Below are 22,826 nucleotides of genomic sequence, written 5' to 3' on the forward strand. Positions count from 1 at the left end.
CCTTGCGCACTTTGCCACTGGATTCCAGCTAGCCTGGCTGACGAGGGCTGTTAGCCCGAAACCGGTCCCAGGATGCTTCTTTCCGGCCCAGGGAAGACATGGCTTGGCAGTTCGGGCTGGACTGTTCCCATGAGGTACAGGGTCAAGACTGATTTGCATATAGCTGTGTCTGAACTGGGGTGGCAAAGCGAGCTAAAGAATGATGATGGATTCAACCCAGATCTGTGACTAGGGGTGAGTGTCTGAAAAGTTTCAGCGCTCCGTCCATCATCTCCTTGTGTTTGCTTTGTTCGCCCTAAGTCGGCAGGGTATGGGCAGACGTGGGTCCCTTTCTCACTTTGCCACTGGATTCAAGCTAGCCTGGCTGATGAGGGCTTTTAGCCTGAAACCGGTCCCAGGATGCTTGATTCCGGGCCAGGGAAGACATGGCTTGGCAGTTCTGGCTGGACTGTTCCCATGAGGCACGGGGTCAAGACTGATTTGCATATAGCTGTGTCTGAACTAGGGTGGCAAAGTGAGCTAAAGAATGATGATGGATTCAACCTAGATCTGTGACTGAGGTGAGTGTCTGAAAAGTTTCAGCGCTCCGTCCATCATCTCCTTGTGTTTGCTTTGCTCGCCCTAAGTCCGCAGCGTATGGTCAGACGTGGGTCCCTTTCTCACTTTGCCACTGGATTCAAGCTAGCCTGGCTGATGAGGGCTTTTAGCCTGAAACCGGTCCCAGCATGCTTGTTTCCGGTCCAGGGAAGACACAGCTTGGCAGTTCGGGCTGGACTGTTCCCATGAGGCACAGTGTCAAGACTGATTTCCATATAGCTGTGTCTGAACTGGGGTGGCACAGCGAGCTAAAGAATGATGATGGATTCAACCCAGATCTGTGACTAGGGGTGAGTGTCTGAAAAGTTTCAGCACTCTGTCCAGCATCTCCTTGTGTTTGCTTTGTTCGCCCTAAGTCGGCAGGGTATGGCCAGATGTGGATCCCTTGCTCACTTTGCTACTGGATTCCAGCTAGCCTGGCAGACGAGGGCTGTTAGCCCGAAACCGGTCCCAGGATGCTTCTTTCCGGCCCAGGGAAGATATGGCTTGGCAGTTCGGGCTGGACTGTTCCCATGAGGCACAGGGTCAAGACTGATTTCCATATAGCTGTGTCTGAACTGGGATGGTAAAGTGAGCTAAAGGATGATGATAGATTCAACCCCGATCTGTGACTGGGGGTGAGTGTCTGAAAAGTTTCAGCACTCTGTCCAGCATCTCCTTGTGTTTGCTTTGTTGGCCCTAAGTCGGCAGGGTATGGCCAGACGTGGTTCCCTGCTCACTTTGCCACTGGATTCAAACTAGCCTGGCTGACGAGGGCTGTTAACCCGAAACCGGTCCCAGGATGCTTGTTTCCGGTCCAGGGAAGACGTGGCTTGGCAGTTCGGGCTGGACCGTTCCCATGAGATACAGGGTCAATACTGATTTGCATATAGCTGTGTCTGAACTGGGGTGGTAAAGTGAGCTAAAGAATGATGATGGATTCAACCCAGATCTGTGACTGGGGGTGAGTGTCTGAAAAGTTTCAGCGCTCTGTCCAACATCTCCTTGTGTTTGCTTTGTTCGCCCTAAGTCAGCAGGGTATGGCCAGACCTGGGTCCCTTCCTCACTATGCCACTGGATGCAGGCAAGCCTGGCTGACGAGGGCTGTTAGCCCGAAACCGGTCCCAGGATGCATGTTTCCAGTACAGGGAAGACGTGGCTTGGCAGTTCGGGCTGGACTGTTCCCATGAGGCACAGGGTCAAGACTGATTTGCATATAGCTGTGTCTGAACTAGGGTGGCAAAGTGAGCTAAAGAATGATGATGGATTCAACCCAGATCTGTGACTGAGGTGAGTGTCTGAAAAGTTTCAGCGCTCCGTCCATCATCTCCTTGTGTTTGCTTTGCTCGCCCTAAGTCGGCACGGTATGGCCAGACCTGGGTCCCTTGCTCACTTTGCCACTGGATTCAGGCTAGCCTGGCTGATGAGGGCTGTTAGCCCGAAACCGGTCACATGATGCTTGTTTCCGGTCCAGGGAAGACATGGCTTGGCAGTTCGGACTGGTCTGTTCTCATGAGGCACAGGGTCAATACTGATTTGCATATAGCTGTGTCTGAACTGGGGTGGTAAAGTGAGCTAAAGAATGATGATGGATTCAACCCAGATCTGTGACTGGGGGTGAGTGTCTGAAAAGTTTCAGCGCTCTGTCCAGCATCTCCTTGTGTTTGCTTTGTTCGCCCTAAGTCGGCAGGGTATGGCCAGACCTGGGTAACTTCCTCACTTTGCCACTGGATGCAGGCAAGCCTGGCTGACAAGGGCTGTTAGCCTGAACCCGGTCCGAGGATGCTTGTTTCCAGTACAGGGAAGACATGGCTTGGCAGTTCGGGCTGGACTGTTCCCATGAGGTACAGGGTCAAGACTGATTTGCATATAGCTGTGTCTGAACTGGGGCGGCAAAGTGAGCTAAAGGATGATGATAGATTCAACCCAGATCTGTGACTTGGGGTGTGAGTGTCTGAAAAGTTTCAGCGCTCTGTCCAGCATCTCCTTGTGTTTGCTTTGTTCGCCCTAAGTCGGCAAGGTATGGCCAGACCTGGGTCCCTTGCTCACTTTGCCACTGGATTCAGGCTAGCCTGGCTGATGAGGGCTGTTAGCCCGAAATCAGTCCCAGGATGCTTGTTTCCGGTCCTGGGAAGACATGGGTTGGCAGTTTGGGCTGGACTGTTTCCATGAGGTACAGGGTCAAGACTGATTTGCATTTAGCTGTTTCTGAACTGGGGTGGCCAAGTGAGCTAAAGGAGGATGATAGATTCAACCCAGATCTGTGACTGGGGGTGAGTGTCTGAAAAGCATCAGCGCTCTGTCCAGCATCTCCTTGTGTTTGCTTTGTTCGCCCTAAGTCGGCAGAGTATGGCCAGATGTGGATCCCTTGCGCACTTTGCCACTGGATTCCAGCTAGCCTGGCTGACGAGGGCTGTTAGCCCGAAACCGGTCCCAGGATGCTTCTTTCCGGCCCAGGGAAGACATGGCTTGGCAGTTCGGGCTGGACTGTTCCCATGAGGTACAGGGTCAAGACTGATTTGCATATAGCTGTGTCTGAACTAGGGTGGCAAAGTGAGCTAAAGAATGATGATGGATTCAACCCAGATCTGTGACTGAGGTGAGTGTCTGAAAAGTTTCAGCGCTCCGTCCATCATCTCCTTGTGTTTGCTTTGCTCGCAATAAGTCCGCAGCGTATGGTCAGACGTGGGTCCCTTTCTCACTTTGCCACTGGATTCAAGCTAGCCTGGCTGATGAGGGCTGTTAGCCTGAAACCGGTCCCAGCATGCTTGTTTCCGGTCCAGGGAAGACACAGCTTGGCAGTTCGGGCTGGACTGTTCCCATGAGGCACAGGGTCAAGACTGATTTCCATATAGCTGTGTCTGAACTGGGGTGGCAAAGCGAGCTAAAGAATGATGATGGATTCAACGCAGATTTATGACTAGGGGTGAGTGTCTGAAAAGTTTCAGCGCTCCGTCCATCATCTCCTTGTGTTTGCTTTGTTCGCCCTAAGTCGGCAGGGTATGGCCAGACATGGTTCCCTTGCACACTTAGCCACTGGATTCAAGCTAGCATTGCTGACGAAGGCTGTTAGCCCAAAACCAGTCCCAGGATGCTTGTATGCGATCCAGGGAAGACATGGCTTGGCAGTTTGGGCTGGACTGTTCCCATGAGGTACAGGGTCAACACTGATTTGCATATAGCTGTGTCTGAACTGGGGTGGCAAAGTGAGCTAAAGGATGTTGATAGATTCAACCCAGATCTGTGACTGGGGGTGAGTGTCTGAAAAGCATCAGCGCTCTGTCCAGCATCTCCTTGTGTTTGCTTTGTTCGCCCTAAGTCGGCAGGGTATGGCCAGATGTGGATCCCTTGCGCACTTTGCCACTGGATTCCAGCTAGCCTGGCTGACGAGGGCTGTTAGCCCGAAACCGGTCCCAGGATGCTTCTTTCCGGCCCAGGGAAGACATGGCTTGGCAGTTCGGGCTGGACTGTTCCCATGAGGTACAGGGTCAAGACTGATTTGCATATAGCTGTGTCTGAACTGGGGTGGCAAAGCGAGCTAAAGAATGATGATGGATTCAACCCAGATCTGTGACTAGGGGCGAGTGTCTGAAAAGTTTCAGCGCTCCGTCCATCCTCTCCTTGTGTTTGCTTTGTTCGCCCTAAGTCGGCAGGGTATGGGCAGACGTGGGTCCCTTTCTCACTTTGCCACTGGATTCAAGCTAGCCTGGCTGATGAGGGCTGTTAGCCTGAAACCGGTCCCAGGATGCTTGATTCCGGGCCAGGGAAGACATGGCTTGGCAGTTCTGGCTGGACTGTTCCCATGAGGCACGGGGTCAAGACTGATTTGCATATAGCTGTGTCTGAACTAGGGTGGCAAAGTGAGCTAAAGAATGATGATGGATTCAACCTAGATCTGTGACTGAGGTGAGTGTCTGAAAAGTTTCAGCGCTCCGTCCATCATCTCCTTGTGTTTGCTTTGCTCGCCCTAAGTCCGCAGCGTATGGTCAGACGTGGGTCCCTTTCTCACTTTGCCACTGGATTCAAGCTAGCCTGGCTGATGAGGGCTTTTAGCCTGAAACCGGTCCCAGCATGCTTGTTTCCGTTCCAGGGAAGACACAGCTTGGCAGTTCGGGCTGGACTGTTCCCATGAGGCACAGTGTCAAGACTGATTTCCATATAGCTGTGTCTGAACTGGGGTGGCAAAGCGAGCTAAAGAATGATGATGGATTCAACCCAGATCTGTGACTAGGGGTGAGTGTCTGAAAAGTTTCAGCACTCTGTCCAGCATCTCCTTGTGTTTGCTTTGTTCGCCCTAAGTCGGCAGGGTATGGCCAGATGTGGATCCCTTGCTCACTTTGCTACTGGATTCCAGCTAGCCTGGCTGACGAGGGCTGTTAGCCCGAAACCGGTCCCAGGATGCTTCTTTCCGGCCCAGGGAAGATATGGCTTGGCAGTTCGGGCTGGACTGTTCCCATGAGGCACAGGGTCAAGACTGATTTCCATATAGCTGTGTCTGAACTGGGATGGTAAAGTGAGCTAAAGGATGATGATAGATTCAACCCAGATCTGTGACTGGGGGTGAGTGTCTGAAAAGTTTCAGCACTCTGTCCAGCATCTCCTTGTGTTTGCTTTGTTGGCCCTAAGTCGGCAGGGTATGGCCAGACGTGGTTCCCTGCTCACTTTGCCACTGGATTCAAACTAGCCTGGCTGACGAGGGCTGTTAGCCCGAAACCGGTCCCAGGATGCTTGTTTCCGGTCCAGGGAAGACGTGGCTTGGCAGTTCGGGCTGGACCGTTCCCATGAGATACAGGGTCAATACTGATTTGCATATAGCTGTGTCTGAACTGGGGTGGTAAAGTGAGCTAAAGAATGATGATGGATTCAACCCAGATCTGTGACTGGGGGTGAGTGTCTGAAAAGTTTCAGCGCTCTGTCCAACATCTCCTTGTGTTTGCTTTGTTCGCCCTAAGTCGGCAGGGTATGGCCAGACCTGGGTCCCTTCCTCACTATGCCACTGGATGCAGGCAAGCCTGGCTGACGAGGGCTGTTAGCCCGAAACCGGTCCCAGGATGCATGTTTCCAGTACAGGGAAGACGTGGCTTGGCAGTTCGGGCTGGACTGTTCCCATGAGGCACAGGGTCAAGACTGATTTGCATATAGCTGTGTCTGAACTAGGGTGGCAAAGTGAGCTAAAGAATGATGATGGATTCAACCCAGATCTGTGACTGAGGTGAGTGTCTGAAAAGTTTCAGCGCTCCGTCCATCATCTCCTTGTGTTTGCTTTGCTCGCCCTAAGTCGGCACGGTATGGCCAGACCTGGGTCCCTTGCTCACTTTGCCACTGGATTCAGGCTAGCCTGGCTGATGAGGGCTGTTAGCCCGAAACCGGTCACATGATGCTTGTTTCCGGTCCAGGGAAGACATGGCTTGGCAGTTCGGACTGGTCTGTTCTCATGAGGCACAGGGTCAATACTGATTTGCATATAGCTGTGTCTGAACTGGGGTGGTAAAGTGAGCTAAATAATGATGATGGATTCAACCCAGATCTGTGACTGGGGGTGAGTGTCTGAAAAGTTTCAGCGCTCTGTCCAGCATCTCCTTGTGTTTGCTTTGTTCGCCCTAAGTCGGCAGGGTATGGCCAGACCTGGGTAACTTCCTCACTTTGCCACTGGATGCAGGCAAGCCTGGCTGACAAGGGCTGTTAGCCTGAAACCGGTCCGAGGATGCTTGTTTCCAGTACAGGGAAGACATGGCTTGGCAGTTCGGACTGGACTGTTCCCATGAGGTACAGGGTCAAGACTGATTTGCATATAGCTGTGTCTGAACTGGGGCGGCAAAGTGAGCTAAAGGATGATGATAGATTCAACCCAGATCTGTGACTTGGGGTGTGAGTGTCTGAAAAGTTTCAGCGCTCTGTCCAGCATCTCCTTGTGTTTGCTTTGTTCGCCCTAAGTCGGCAAGGTATGGCCAGACCTGGGTCCCTTGCTCACTTTGCCACTGGATTCAGGCTAGCCTGGCTGATGAGGGCTGTTAGCCCGAAATCAGTCCCAGGATGCTTGTTTCCGGTCCTGGGAAGACATGGGTTGGCAGTTTGGGCTGGACTGTTTCCATGAGGTACAGGGTCAAGACTGATTTGCATTTAGCTGTTTCTGAACTGGGGTGGCCAAGTGAGCTAAAGGAGGATGATAGATTCAACCCAGATCTGTGACTTGGGGTGAGTGTCTGAAAAGTTTCAGCGCTCCGTCCATCATCTCCTTATGTTTGCTTTGTTCACCCTAAGTCGGCAGGGTATGGCCAGACATGGTTCCCTTGCACACTTAGCCACTGGATTCAAGCTAGCATTGCTGACGAAGGCTGTTAGCCCAAAACCAGTCCCAGGATGCTTGTATCCGATCCAGGGAAGACATGGCTTGGCAGTTTGGGCTGGACTGTTCCCATGAGGTACAGGGTCAACACTGATTTGCATATAGCTGTGTCTGAACTGGGGTGGCAAAGTGAGCTAAAGGATGTTGATAGATTCAACCCAGATCTGTGACTGGGGGTGAGTGTCTGAAAAGCTTCAGCGCTCTGTCCAGCATCTCCTTGTGTTTGCTTTGTTCGCACTAAGTCGGCAGGGTATGGCCAGATGTGGATCCCTTGCTCACTTTGCCACTGGATTCCAGCTAGCCTGGCTGACGAGGGCTGTTAGCCCGAAACCGGTCCCAGGATGCTTCTTTCCGGCCCAGGGAAGACATGGCTTGGCAGTTCGGGCTGGACTGTTCCCATGAGTTACAGGGTCAAGACTGATTTGCATATAGCTGTGTCTGAACTGGGGTGGCAAAGCGAGCTAAAGAATGATGATGGATTCAACCCAGATCTGTGACTAGGGGTGAGTGTCTGAAAAGTTTCAGCGCTCCGTCCATCATCTCCTTGTGTTTGCTTTGTTCGCCCTAAGTCGGCAGGGTATGGGCAGACATGGGTCCCTTGCACACTTAGCCACTGGATTCAAGCTAGCATTGCTGACGAAGGCTGTTAGCCCAAAACCGGTCCCAGGATGCTTGTATCCGATCCAGGGAAGACATGGCTTGGCAGTTTGTGCTGGACTTGTCCCATGAGGTACAGGGTCATCACTGATTTGCATATAGCTGTGTCTGAACTGGGGTGGTAAAGTGAGCTAAAGGATGATGATAGATTGAACACAGATCTGTGACTGGGGGTGAGTGTCTGAAAAGTTTCAGCACTCTGTCCATCATCTCCTTGTGTTTGCTTTGTTCGCCCTAAGTCGGCAGGGTATGGGCAGACATGGGTCCCTTGCACACGTAGCCACTGGATTCAAGCTAGCATTGCTGACGAAGGCTGTTAGCCCAAAACCGGTCCCAGGATGCTTGTATCCGATCCAGGGAAGACATGGCTTGGCAGTTTGGGCTGGACTTGTCCCATGAGGTACAGGGTCAACACTGATTTGCATATAGCTGTGTCTGAACTGGGGTGGTAAAGTGAGCTAAAGGATGATGATAGATTCAACACAGATCTGTGACTGGGGGTGAGTGTCTGAAAAGTTTCAGCACTCTGTCCAGCATCTCCTTGTGTTTGCTTTGTTCGCCCTAAGTCGGCAGGGTATGGCCAGACGTGGTTCCCTGATCACTTTGCCACTGGATTCAAACTAGCCTGGCTGACGAGGGCTGTTAGCCCGAAACCGGTCCCAGGATGCTTGTTTCCGGTCCAGGGAAGACGTGGCTTGGCAGTTCGGGTTGGACCGTTCCCATGAGGTACAGGTTGAAGACTGATTTGCATATAGCTGTGTCTGAACTGGGGTGGTAAAGTGAGCTAAAGGATGATGATGGATTCAACCCAGATCTGTGACTGGGGGTGAGTGTCTGAAAAGTTTCAGCGCTCTGTCCAACATCTCCTTGTGTTTGCTTTGTTCGCCCTAAGTCGGCAGGGTATGGCCATACCTGGGTCCCTTCCTCACTATGCCACTGGATGCAGGCAAGCCTGGCTGACGAGGGCTGTTAGCCCGAAACCGGTCCCAGGATGCATGTTTCCAGTACAGGGAAGACGTGGCTTGGCAGTTCGGGCTGGACTGTTCCCATGAGGCACAGGGTCAAGATTGATTTGCATATAGCTGTGTCTGAACTAGGGTGGCAAAGTGAGCTAAAGAATGATGATGGATTCAACCCAGATCTGTGACTGAGGTGAGTGTCTGAAAAGTTTCAGCGCTCCGTCCATCATCTCCTTGTGTTTGCTTTGCTCGCCCTAAGTCGGCAGCGTATGGCCAGACGTGGGTCCCTTGCTCACTTTGCCAATGGATTCAAGCTAGCCTGGCTGATGAGGGCTGTTAGCCTGAAACCGGTCCCAGGATGCTTGATTCCGGGCCAGGGAAGACATGGCTTGGCAGTTCTGGCTGGACTGTTCCCATGAGGCACGGGGTCAAGACTGATTTGCATATAGCTGTGTCTGAACTAGGGTGGCAAAGTGAGCTAAAGAATGATGATGGATTCAACCCAGATCTGTGACTGAGGTGAGTGTCTGAAAAGTTTCAGCGCTCCGTCCATCATCTCCTTGTGTTTGCTTTGCTCGCCCTAAGTCCGCAGCGTATGGTCAGAAGTGGGTCCCTTTCTCACTTTGCCACTGGATTCAAGCTAGCCTGGCTGATGAGGGCTGTTAGCCTGAAACCGGTCCCAGCATGCTTGTTTCCGGTCCAGGGAAGACATGGCTTGGCAGTTCGGGCTGGACTGTTCCCATGAGGCACAGGGTCAAGACTGATTTCCATATAGCTGTGTCTGAACTGGGGTGGCAAAGCGAGCTAAAGAATGATGATGGATTCAACCCAGATCTGTGACTAGGGGTGAGTGTCTGAAAAGTTTCAGCGCTCCGTCCATCATCTCCTTGTGTTTGCTTTGTTCGCCCTAAGTCGGCAGGGTATGGCCAGACATGGTTCCCTTGCACACTTAGCCACTGGATTCAAGCTAGCATTGCTGACGAAGGCTGTTAGCCCAAAACCAGTCCCAGGATGCTTGTATGCGATCCAGGGAAGACATGGCTTGGCAGTTTGGGCTGGACTGTTCCCATGAGGTACAGGGTCAACACTGATTTGCATATAGCTGTGTCTGAACTGGGGTGGCAAAGTGAGCTAAAGGATGTTGATAGATTCAACCCAGATCTGTGACTGGGGGTGAGTGTCTGAAAAGCATCAGCGCTCTGTTCAGCATCTCCTTGTGTTTGCTTTGTTCGCCCTAAGTCGGCAGGGTATGGCCAGATGTGGATCCCTTGCTCACTTTGCCACTGGATTCCAGCTAGCCTGGCTGACGAGGGCTGTTAGCCCGAAACCGGTCCCAGGATGCTTCTTTCCGGCCCAGGGAAGACATGGCTTGGCAGTTCGGGCTGGACTGTTCCCATGAGGTACAGGGTCAAGACTGATTTGCATATAGCTGTGTCTGAACTGGGGTGGCAAAGCGAGCTAAAGAATGATGATGGATTCAACCCAGATCTGTGACTAGGGGTGAGTGTCTGAAAAGTTTCAGCGCTCCGTCCATCATCTCCTTGTGTTTGCTTTGTTCGCCCTAAGTCGGCAGGGTATGGGCAGACGTGGGTCCCTTTCTCACTTTGCCACTGGATTCAAGCTAGCCTGGCTGATGAGGGCTGTTAGCCTGAAACCGGTCCCAGGATGCTTGATTCTGGGCCAGGGAAGACATGGCTTGGCAGTTCTGGCTGGACTGTTCCCATGAGGCACGGGGTCAAGACTGATTTGCATATAGCTGTGTCTGAGCTAGGGTGGCAAAGTGAGCTAAAGAATGATGATGGATTCAACCCAGATCTGTGACTGAGGTGAGTGTCTGAAAAGTTTCACGCTCCGTCCATCATCTCCTTGCGTTTGCTTTGCTCGCCCTAAGTCGGCAGGGTATGGGCAGACGTGGGTCCCTTTCTCACTTTGCCACTGGATTCAAGCTAGCCTGGCTGATGAGGGCTGTTAGCCTGAAACCGGTCCCAGGATGCTTGTTTCCGGTCCAGGGAAGACGTGGCTTGGCAGTTCGGGCTGGACCGTTCCCATGAGATACAGGGTGAAGACTGATTTGCATATAGCTGTGTCTGAACTGGGGTGGAAAAGTGAGCTAAAGAATGATGATGGATTCAACCCAGATCTGTGACTGGGGGTGAGTGTCTGAAAAGTTTCAGCGCTCCGTCCATCATCTCCTTGTGTTTACTTTGTTCACCCTAAGTCGGCAGGGTATGCCCAGATGTGGGTCCCTTGCTCACTTTGCCACTGGATTCAAGCTAGCCTGGCTGACGAGGGCTGTTAGCCCGAAACCGGTCCCAGGATGCTTCTTTCCGGCCCAGGGAAGACATGGCTTGGCAGTTCGGGCTGGACTGTTCCCATGAGGTACAGGGTCAAGACTGATTTGCATATAGCTGTGTCTGAACTGGGGTGGCAAAGTGAGCTAAAGGATGATGATAGATTCAACCCAGATCTGTGACTTGGGGTGAGTGTCTGAAAAGTTTCAGCGCTCTGTCCAGCATCTCCTTGTGCTTGTTTTGTTCGCCCTAAGTCGGCACGGTATGGCCAGACCTGGGTCCCTTGCTCACTTTGCCACTGGATTCAGGCTAGCCTGGCTGATGAGGGCTGTTAGCCCGAAACCGGTCACATGATGCTTGTTTCCGGTCCAGGGAAGACATGGCTTGGCAGTTCGGGCTGGTCTGTTCTCATGAGGCACAGGGTCAATACTGATTTGCATATAGCTGTGTCTGAACTGGGGTGGTAAAGTGAGCTAAAGAATGATGATGGATTCAACCCAGATCTGTGACTGGGGGTGAGTGTCTGAAAAGTTTCAGCGCTCTGTCCAGCATCTCCTTGTGTTTGCTTTGTTCGCCCTAAGTCGGCAGGGTATGGCCAGACCTGGGTAACTTCCTCACTTTGCCACTGGATGCAGGCAAGCCTGGCTGACAAGGGCTGTTAGCCCGAAACCGGTCCGAGGATGCTTGATTCCAGTACAGGGAAGACATGGCTTGGCAGTTCGGGCTGGACTGTTCCCATGAGGTACAGGGTCAAGACTGATTTGCATATAGCTGTGTCTGAACTGGGGCGGCAAAGTGAGCTAAAGGATGATGATAGATTCAACCCAGATCTGTGACTTGGGGTGTGAGTGTCTGAAAAGTTTCAGCGCTCTGTCCAGCATCTCCTTGTGTTTGCTTTGTTCGCCCTAAGTCGGCAAGGTATGGCCAGACCTGGGTCCCTTGCTCACTTTGCCACTGGATTCAGGCTAGCCTGGCTGATGAGGGCTGTTAGCCCGAAATCAGTCCCAGGATGCTTGTTTCCAGTCCTGGGAAGACATGGCTTGGCAGTTTGGGCTGGACTGTTCCCATGAGGTACAGGGTCAACACTGATTTGCATATAGCTGTGTCTGAACTGGGGTGGCAAAGTGAGCTAAAGGATGTTGATAGATTCAACCCAGATCTGTGACTGGGGGTGAGTGTCTGAAAAGCATCAGCGCTCTGTCCAGCATCTCCTTGTGTTTGCTTTGTTCGCCCTAAGTCGGCAGGGTATGGCCAGATGTGGATCCCTTGCTCACTTTGCCACTGGATTCCAGCTAGCCTGGCTGACGAGGGCTGTTAGCCCGAAACCGGTCCCAGGATGCTTCTTTCCGGCCCAGGGAAGACATGGCTTGGCAGTTCGGGCTGGACTGTTCCCATGAGGTACAGGGTCAAGACTGATTTGCATATAGCTGTGTCTGAACTGGGGTGGCAAAGCGAGATAAAGAATGATGATGGATTCAACCCAGATCTGTGACTAGGGGTGAGTGTCTGAAAAGTTTCAGCGCTCCATCCATCATCTCCTTGTGTTTGCTTTGTTCGCCCTAAGTCAGCAGGGTATGGGCAGACGTGGGTCCCTTGCTCACTTTGCCACTGGATTCAGGCTAGCCTGGCTGATGAGGGCTGTTCGCCTGAAACCGGTCACATGATGCTTGTTTCCGGTCCAGGGAAGACATGGCTTGGCAGTTCGGGCTGGTCTGTTCTCATGAGGCACAGGGTCAATACTGATTTGCATATAGCTGTGTCTGAACTGGGGTGGTACAGTGAGCTAAAGAATGATGATGGATTCAACCCAGATCTGTGACTGGGGGTGAGTGTCTGAAAAGTTTCAGCGCTCTGTCCAACATCTCCTTGTGTTTGCTTTGTTCGCCCTAAGTCGGCAGGGTATGGCCAGACCTGGGTCCCTTCCTCACTATGCCACTGGATGCAGGCAAGCCTGGCTGACGAGGGCTGTTAGCCCGAAACCGGTCCCAGGATGCATGTTTCCAGTACAGGGAACACGTGGCTTGGCAGTTCGGGCTGGACTGTTCCCATGAGGCACAGGGTCAAGACTGATTTGCATATAGCTGTGTCTGAACTAGGGTGGCAAAGTGAGCTAAAGAATGATGATGGATTCAACCCAGATCTGTGACTGAGGTGAGTGTCTGAAAAGTTTCAGCGCTCCATCCATCATCTCCTTGTGTTTGCTTTGCTCGCCCTAAGTCGGCACGGTATGGCCAGACCTGGGTCCCTTGCTCACTTTGCCACTGCATTCAGGCTAGCCTGGCTGATGAGGGCTGTTTGCCCGAAACCGGTCACATGATGCTTGTTTCCGGTTTAGGGAAGACATGGCTTGGCAGTTCGGGCTGGTCTGTTCTCATGAGGCACAGGGTCAATACTGATTTGCATATAGCTGTGTCTGAACTGGGGTGGTAAAGTGAGCTAAAGAATGATGATGGATTCAACCCAGATCTGTGACTGGGGGTGAGTGTCTGAAAAGTTTCAGCGCTCTGTCCAGCATCTCCTTGTGTTTGCTTTGTTCGCCCTAAGTCGGCAGGGTATGGCCAGACCTGGGTAACTTCCTCACTTTGCCACTGGATGCAGGCAAGCCTGGCTGACAAGGGCTGTTAGCCCGAAACCGGTCCGAGGATGCTTCTTTCCAGTACAGGGAAGACATGGCTTGGCAGTTCGGGCTGGACTGTTCCCATGAGGTACAGGGTCAAGACTGATTTGCATATAGCTGTGTCTGAACTGGGGCGGCAAAGTGAGCTAAAGGATGATGATAGATTCAACCCAGATCTGTGACTTGGGGTGTGAGTGTCTGAAAAGTTTCAGCGCTCTGTCCAGCATCTCCTTGTGTTTGCTTTGTTCGCCCTAAGTCGGCAAGGTATGGCCAGACCTGGGTCCCTTGCTCACTTTGCCACTGGATTCTGGCTAGCCTGGCTGATGAGGGCTGTTAGCCCGAAATCAGTCCCAGGATGCTTGTTTCCGGTCCTGGGAAGACATGGCTTGGCAGTTCGGGCTGGTCTGTTCCCATGAGGCACAGGGACAATACTGATTTGCATATACCTGTGTCTGAACTGGGGTGGCCAAGTGAGCTAAAGAATGATGATGGATTCAACCCAGATCTGTGACTGAGGTGAGTGTCTGAAAAGTGTCAGCGCTCCGTCCGTCATCTCCTCGTGTTTGCTTTGTTCACCCTAAGTCGGCAGGGTATGGCCAGAGGTGGGTCCCTGCTCACTTTGCCACCGGATTAAAGCTAGCCTGGCTGACGAGGGCTGTTAGCCCAAAACCGGTCCCAGGATGCTTGTTTCCGGTCCAGGGAAGACATGGCTTGGCAGTTCGGGCTGGACTGTTCCCATGAGGTACAGGGTCAAGACTGATTTGCATATAGCTGTGTCTGAACTGGGGTGGCAAAGTGAGCTAAAGAATGATGATGGATTCAACCCAGATCTGTGACTGGGGGTGAGAGTCTGAAAAGTTTCAGCGCCCCGTCCATCATCTCCTTGTGTTTGCTTTGTTCGCCCTAAGTCGGCAGGGTATGGCCAGACCTGGGTCCCTTCCTCACTATGCCACTGGATGCAGGCAAGCCTGGCTGACGAGGGCTGTTAGCCCGAAACCGGTCCCAGGATGCATGTTTCCAGTACAGGGAAGACGTGGCTTGGCAGTTCGGGCTGGACTGTTCCCATGAGGCACAGGGTCAAGACTGATTTGCATATAGCTGTGTCTGAACTAGGGTGGCAAAGTGAGCTAAAGAATGATGATGGATTCAACCCAGATCTGTGACTGAGGTGAGTGTCTGAAAAGTTTCAGCGCTCCGTCCATCATATCCTTGTGTTTGCTTTGCTCGCCCTAAGTCGGCAGCGTATGGCCAGACGTGGGTCCCTTGCTCACTTTGCCACTGGATTCAAGCTAGCCTGGCTGATGAGGGCTGTTAGCCTGAAACCGGTCCCAGGATGCTTGATTCCGGGCAAGGGAAGACATGGCTTGGCAGTTCTGGCTGGACTGTTCCCATGAGGCACGGGGTCAAAACTGATTTGCATATAGCTGTGTCTGAACTAGGGTGGCAAAGTGAGCTAAAGAATGATGATGGATTCAACCCAGATCTGTGACTGGGGGTGAGTGTCTGAAAAGTTTCAGCGCTCCGTCCATCATCTCCTTGTGTTTACTTTGTTCACCCTAAGTCGGCAGGGTATGCCCAGATGTGGGTCCCTTGCTCACTTTGCCACTGGATTCAAGCTAGCCTGGCTGACGAGGGCTGTTAGCCCGAAACCGGTCCCAGGATGCTTCTTTCTGGCCCAGGGAAGACATGGCTTGGCAGTTCGGGCTGGACTGTTCCCATGAGGTACAGGGTCAAGACTGATTTGCATATAGCTGTGTCTGAACTGGGGTGGCAACGTGAGCTAAAGCATGATGATAGATTCAACACAGATCTGTGACTTGGGGTGAGTGTCTGAAAAGTTTCAGCGCTCTGTCCAGCATCTCCTTGTGTTTGCTTTGTTCGCCCTAAGTAGGCAGGGTATGGCCAGACCTGGGTAACTTCCTCACTTTGCCACTGGATGCAGGCAAGCCTGGCTGACAAGGGCTGTTAGCCCGAAACCGGTCCGAGGATGCTTGTTTCCAGTACAGGGAAGACATGGCTTGGCAGTTCGGGCTGGACTGTTCCCATGAGGTACAGGGTCAAGACGGATTTGCATATAGCTGTGTCTGAACTAGGGTGGCAAAGTGAGCTAAAGAATGATGATGGATTCAACCCAGATCTGTGACTGAGGTGAGTGTCTGAAAAGTTTCAGCGCTCCGTCCATCATCTCCTTGTGTTTACTTTGTTCACCCTAAGTCGGCAGGGTATGCCCAGATGTGGGTCCCTTGCTCACTTTGCCACTGGATTCAAGCTAGCCTGGCTGACGAGGGCTGTTAGCCCGAAACCGGTCCCAGGATGCTTCTTTCCGGCCCAGGGAAGACATGGCTTGGCAGTTCGGGCTGGACTGTTCCCATGAGGTACAGGGTCAAGACTGATTTGCATATAGCTGTGTCTGAACTGGGGTGGCAAAGTGAGCTAAAGGATGATGATAGATTCAACCCAGATCTGTGACTTGGGGTGTGAGTGTCTGAAAAGTTTCAGCGCTCTGTCCAGCATCTCCTTGTGTTTGCTTTGTTCGCCCTAAGTCGGCAAGGTATGGCCAGACCTGGGTCCCTTGCTCACTTTGCCACTGGATTCAGGCTAGCCTGGCTGATGAGGGCTGTTAGCCCGAAATCAGTCCCAGGATGCTTGTTTCCGGTCCTGGGAAGACATGGCTTGGCAGTTCGGGCTGGTCTGTTCCCATGAGGCACAGGGACAATACTGATTTGCATATACCTGTGTCTGAACTGGGGTGGCCAAGTGAGCTAAAGAATGATGATGGATTCAACCCAGATCTGTGACTGAGGTGAGTGTCTGAAAAGTGTCAGCGCTCCGTCCGTCATCTCCTCGTGTTTGCTTTGTTCACCCTAAGTCGGCAGGGTATGGCCAGAGGTGGGTCCCTGCTCACTTTGCCACCGGATTAAGGCTAGCCTGGCTGACGAGGGCTGTTAGCCCAAAACCGGTCCCAGGATGCTTGTTTCCGGTCCAGGGAAGACATGGCTTGGCAGTTCGGGCTGGACTGTTCCCATGAGGTACAGGGTCAAGACTGATTTGCATATAGCTGTGTCTGAACTGGGGTGGCAAAGTGAGCTAAAGAATGATGATGGATTCAACCCAGATCTGTGACTGGGGGTGAGAGTCTGAAAAGTTTCAGCGCCCCGTCCATCATCTCATTGTGTTTGCTTTGTTCGCCCTAAGTCGGCAGGGTATGGCCAGATGTGGGTCCCTTGCTCACTTTGCCACTGGATTCAAGCTAGCCTGGCTGATGAGGGCTGTTAGCCTGAAACCGGTCCCAGGATGCTTGTATCGGTCCAGGGAAGACATGGGTTGGCAGTTTGGGCTGGACTGTTTCCATGAGGTACAGGGTCAAGACTGATTTGCATTTAGCTGTTTCTGAACTGGGGTGGCCAAGTGAGCTAAAGGAGGATGATAGATTCAACCCAGATCTGTGACTTGGGGTGAGTGTCTGAAAAGTTTCAGCGCTCCGTCCATCATCTCCTTATGTTTGCTTTGTTCACCCTAAGTCGGCAGGGTATGGCCAGACATGGTTCCCTTGCACACTTAGCCACTGGATTCAAGCTAGCATTGCTGACGAAGGCTGTTAGCCCAAAACCAGTCCCAGGATGCTTGTATCCGATCCAGGGAAGACATGGCTTGGCAGTTTGGGCTGGACTGTTCCCATGAGGTACAGGGTCAACACTGATTTGCATATAGCTGTGTCTGAACTGGGGTGGCAAAGTGAGCTAAAGGATGTTGATAGATTCAACCCAGATCTGTGACTGGGGGTGAGTGTCTGAAAAGCTTCAGCGCTCTGTCCAGCATCTCCTTGTGTTTGCTTTGTTCGCCCTAAGTCGGCAGGGTATGGCCAGATGTGGAGCCCTTGCTCACTTTGCCACTGGATTCCAGCTAGCCTGGCTGACGAGGGCTGTTAGCCCGAAACGGGTCCCAGGATGCTTCTTTCCGGCCCAGGGAAGACATGGCTTGGCAGTTCGGGCTGGACTGTTCCCATGAGTTACAGGGTCAAGACTGATTTGCATATAGCTGTGTCTGAACTGGGGTGGCAAAGCGAGCTAAAGAATGATGATGGATTCAACCCAGATCTGTGACTAGGGGTGAGTGTCTGAAAAGTTTCAGCGCTCCGTCCATCATCTCCTTGTGTTTGCTTTGTTCGCCCTAAGTCGGCAGGGTATGGGCAGACATGGGTCCCTTGCACACTTAGCCACTGGATTCAAGCTAGCATTGCTGACGAAGGCTGTTAGCCCAAAACCGGTCCCAGGATGCTTGTATCCGATCCAGGGAAGACATGGCTTGGCAGTTTGGGCTGGACTTGTCCCATGAGGTACAGGGTCAAGACTGGTTTGCATATAGCTGTGTCTGAACTGGGGTGGCAAAGTGAGCGAAAGAATGATGATAGATTCAACACAGATCTGTTACTGGGGGTGAGTGTCTGAAAAGTTTCAGCACTCAGTCCAGGATCTCCTTGTGTTTGCTTTGTTCGCCCTAAGTCGGCAGGGTATGGCCAGACGTGGTTCCCTGCTCACTTTGCCACTGGATTCAAACTAGCCTGGCTGACGAGGGCTGTTAGCCCGAAACCGGTCCCAGGATGCTTGTTTCCGGTCCAGGGAAGACGTGGCTTGGCAGTTCGGGTTGGACCGTTCCCATGAGGTACAGGTTGAAGACTGATTTGAATATGGCTGTGTCTGAACTGGGGTGGTAAAGTGAGCTAAAGGATGATGATGGATTCAACCCAGATCTGTGACTGGGGGTGAGTGTCTGAAAAGTTTCAGCGCTCTGTCCAACATCTCCTTGTGTTTGCTTTGTTCGCCCTAAGTCGGCAGGGTATGGCCAGACCTGGGTCCCTTCCTCACTATGCCACTGGATGCAGGCAAGCCTGGCTGACGAGGGCTGTTAGCCCGAAACCGGTCCCAGCATGCTTGTTTCCAGTACAGGGAAGACGTGGCTTGGCAGTTCGGGCTGGACTGTTCCCATGAGGCACAGGGTCAAGACTGATTTCCATATAGCTGTGTCTGAACTGGGGTGGCAAAGCGAGCTAAAGAATGATGATGGATTCAACCCTGATCTGTGACTAGGGGTGAGTGTCTGAAAAGTTTCAGCGCTCCGTCCATCATCTCCTTGTGTTTGCTTTGTTCGCCCTAAGTCGGCAGGGTATGACCAGACGTGGTTCCCTTGCACACTTAGCCACTGGATTCAAGCTAGCATTGCTGACGAAGGCTGTTAGCCCAAAACCAGTCCCAGGATGCTTGTATGCGATCCAGGGAAGACATGGCTTGGCAGTTTGGGCTGGACTGTTCCCATGAGGTACAGGGTCAACACTGATTTCCATATAGCTGTGTCTGAACTGGGGTGGCAAAGTGAGCTAAAGGATGTTGATAGATTCAACCCAGATCTGTGACTGGGGGTGAGTGTCTGAAAAGCTTCAGCGCTCTGTCCAGCATCTCCTTGTGTTTGCTTTGTTCGCCCTAAGTCGACAGGGTATGGCCAGATGTGGATCCCTTGCTCACTTTGCCACTGGATTCCAGCTAGCCTGGCTGACGAGGGCTGTTAGCCCGAAACCGGTCCCAGGATGCTTCTTTCCGGCCCAGGGAAGACATGGCTTGGCAGTTCGGGCTGGACTGTTCCCATGAGGTACAGGGTCAAGACTGATTTGCATATAGCTGTGTCTGAACTGGGGTGGCAAAGCGAGCTAAAGAATGATGATGGATTCAACCCAGATCTGTGACTAGGGGTGAGTGTCTGAAAAGTTTCAGCGCTCCGTCCATCATCTCCTTGTGTTTGCTTTGCTCGCCCTAAGTCGGCAGGGTATGGGCAGACGTGGGTCCCTTTCTCACTTTGCCACTGGATTCAAGCTAGCCTGGCTGATGAGGGCTGTTAACCTGAAACCGGTCCCAGGATGCTTGATTCCGGGCCAGGGAAGACATGGCTTGGCAGTTCTGGCTGGACTGTTCCCATGAGGCACGGGGTCAAGACTGATTTGCATATAGCTGTGTCTGAACTAGGGTGGCAAAGTGAGCTAAAGGATGATGATGGATTCAACCGAGATCTGTGACTGAGGTGAGTGTCTGAAAAGTTTCAGCGTTCCGTCCATCATCTCCTTATGTTTGCTTTGCTCGCCCTAAGTCCGCAGCGTATGGTCAGACGTGGGTCCCTTTCTCACTTTGCCACTGGATTCAAGCTAGCCTGGCTGATGAGGGCTGTTAGCCTGAAACCGGTCCCAGCATGCTTGTTTCCGGTCCAGGGAAGACACAGCTTGGCAGTTCGGGCTGGACTGTTCCCATGAGGCACAGGGTCAAGACTGATTTCCATATAGCTGTGTCTGAACTGGGGTGGCAAAGCGAGCTAAAGAATGATGATGGATTCAACCCAGATCTGTGACTAGGGGTGAGTGTCTGAAAAGTTTCAGCGCTCCGTCCATCATCTCCTTGTGTTTGCTTTGTTCGCCCTAAGTCAGCAGGGTATGGCCAGACGTGGTTCCCTTGCACACTTAGCCACTGGATTCAAGCTAGCATTGCTGACGAAGGCTGTTAGCCCAAAACCAGTCCCAGGATGCTTGTATGCGATCCAGGGAAGACATGGCTTGGCAGTTTGGGCTGGACTGTTCCCATGAGGTACAGGGTCAACACTGAGTTGCATATAGCTGTGTCTGAACTGGGGTGGCAAAGTGAGCTAAAGGATGTTGATAGATTCAACCCAGATCTCTGACTGGGGGTGAGTGTCTGAAAAGCTTCAGCGCTCTGTCCAGCATCTCCTTGTGTTTGCTTTGTTCGCCCTAAGTCGGCAGGGTATGGCCAGATGTGGATCCCTTGCTCACTTGGCCACTGGATTCCAGCTAGCCTGGCTGACGAGGGCTGTTAGCCCGAAACCGGTCCCAGGATGCTTCTTTCCGGCCCAGGGAAGACATGGCTTGGCAGTTCGGGCTGGACTGTTCCCATGAGGTACAGGGTCAAGACTGATTTGCATATAGCTGTGTCTGAACTGGGGTGGCAAAGCGAGCTAAAGAATGATGATGGATTCAACCCAGATCTGTGACTAGGGGTGAGTGTCTGAAAAGTCTCAGCGCTCCGTCCATCATCTCCTTGTGTTTGCTTTGTTCGCCCTAAGTCGGCAGGGTATGGGCAGACGTGGGTCCCTTTCTCACTTTGCCACTGGATTCAAGCTAGCCCGGCTGATGAGGGCTGTTAGCCTGAAACCGGTCCCAGCATGCTTGTTTCCGGTCCAGGGAAGACACAGCTTGGCAGTTCCGGCTGGACTGTTCCCATGAGGCACAGGGTCAAGACTGATTTCCATATAGCTGTGTCTGAACTGGGGTGGTAAAGTGAGCTAAAGGATGATGATAGATTCAACCCAGATCTGTGACTGGGGGTGAGCGTCTGAAAAGTTTCAGCACTCTGTCCAGCATCTCCTTGTGTTTGCTTTGTTGGCCCTAAGTCGGCAGGGTATGACCAGACGTGGTTCCCTGCTCACTTTGCCACTGGATTCAAACTAGCCTGGCTGACGAGGGCTGTTAGCCCGAAACCGGTCCCAGGATGCTTCTTTCCGGCCCAGGGAAGACATGGCTTGGCAGTTCGGGCTGGACTCTTGCCATGAGGTACAGGGTCAAGACTGATTTGCATATAGCTGTGTCTGAACTGGGGTGGCAAAGTGAGCTAAAGGATGATGATAGATTCAACCCAGATCTGTGACTGGGGGTGAGTGTCTGAAAGGTTTCAGCGCTCCGTCCATCATCTCCTTGTGTTTACTTTGTTCACCCTAAGTCGGCAGGGTATGCCCAGATGTGGGTCCCTTGCTCACTTTGCCACTGGATTCAAGCTAGCCTGGCTGACGAGGGCTGTTAGCCCGAAACCGGTCCCAGGATGCTTCTTTCCGGCCCAGGGAAGACATGGCTTGGCAGTTCGGGCTGGACTGTTCCCATGAGGTACAGGGTCAAGACTGATTTGCATATAGCTGTGTCTGAACTGGGGTGGCAAAGTGAGCTAAAGGATGATGATAGATTCAACCCAGATCTGTGACTTGAGGTGAGTGTCTGAAAAGTTTCAGCGCTCTGTCCAGCATCTCCTTGTGTTTGTTTTGTTCGCCCTAAGTCGGCACGGTATGGCCAGACCTGGGTCCCTTGCTCACTTTGCCACTGGATTCAGGCTAGCCTGGCTGATGAGGGCTGTTAGCCCGAAACCGGTCACATGATGCTTGTTTCCGGTCCAGGGAAGACATGGCTTGGCAGTTCGGGCTGGTCTGTTCCCATGAGGCACAGGGTCAATACTGATTTGCATATAGCTGTGTCTGAACTGGGGTGGTAATGTGAGCTAAAGAATGATGATGGATTCAACCCAGATCTGTGACTGGAGGTGAGTGTCTGAAAAGTTTCAGCGCTCTGTCCAGCATCTCCTTGTGTTTGCTTTGTTCGCCCTAAGTCGGCAGGGTATGGCCAGACCTGGGTAACTTCCTCACTTTGCCACTGGATGCAGGCAAGCCTGGCTGACAAGGGCTGTTAGCCCGAAACCGGTCCGAGGATGCTTGTTTCCAGTACAGGGAAGACATGGCTTGGCAGTTCGGGCTGGACTGTTCCCATGAGGTACAGGGTCAAGACTGATTTGCATATAGCTGTGTCTGAACTGGGGTGGCAAAGTGAGCTAAAGGATGATGATAGATTCAACCCAGATCTGTGACTTGGGGTGTGAGTGTCTGAAAAGTTTCAGCGCTCTGTCCAGCATCTCCTTGTGTTTGCTTTGTTCGCCCTAAGTCGGCAAGGTATGGCCAGACCTGGGTCCCTTGCTCACTTTGCCACTGGATTCAGGGTAGCCTGGCTGATGAGGGCTGTTAGCCCGAAATCAGTCCCAGGATGCTTGTTTCCGGTCCTGGGAAGACATGGCTTGGCAGTTCGGGCTGGTCTGTTCCCATGAGGCACAGGGACAATACTGATTTGCATATACCTGTGTCTGAACTGGGGTGGCCAAGTGAGCTAAAGAATGATGATGGATTCAACCCAGATCTGTGACTGAGGTGAGTGTCTGAAAAGTGTCAGCGCTCCGTCCGTCATCTCCTCGTGTTTGCTTTGTTCACCCTAAGTCGGCAGGGTATGGCCAGAGGTGGGTCCCTGCTCACTTTGCCACCGGATTAAAGCTAGCCTGGCTGACGAGGGCTGTTAGCCCAAAACCGGTCCCAGGATGCTTGTTTCCGGTCCAGGGAAGATATGGCTTGGCAGTTCGGGCTGGACTGTTCCCATGAGGTACAGGGTCAAGACTGATTTGCATATAGCTGTGTCTGAACTGGGGTGGCAAAGTGAGCTAAAGAATGATGATGGATTCAACCCAGATCTGTGACTGGGGGTGAGAGTCTGAAAAGTTTCAGCGCCCCGTCCATCATCTCCT

Source organism: Triturus cristatus, chromosome 4_2 (genome assembly GCF_964204655.1).
Source record: "Triturus cristatus chromosome 4_2, aTriCri1.1, whole genome shotgun sequence".
Lineage (NCBI taxonomy): Eukaryota > Metazoa > Chordata > Amphibia > Caudata > Salamandridae > Triturus > Triturus cristatus.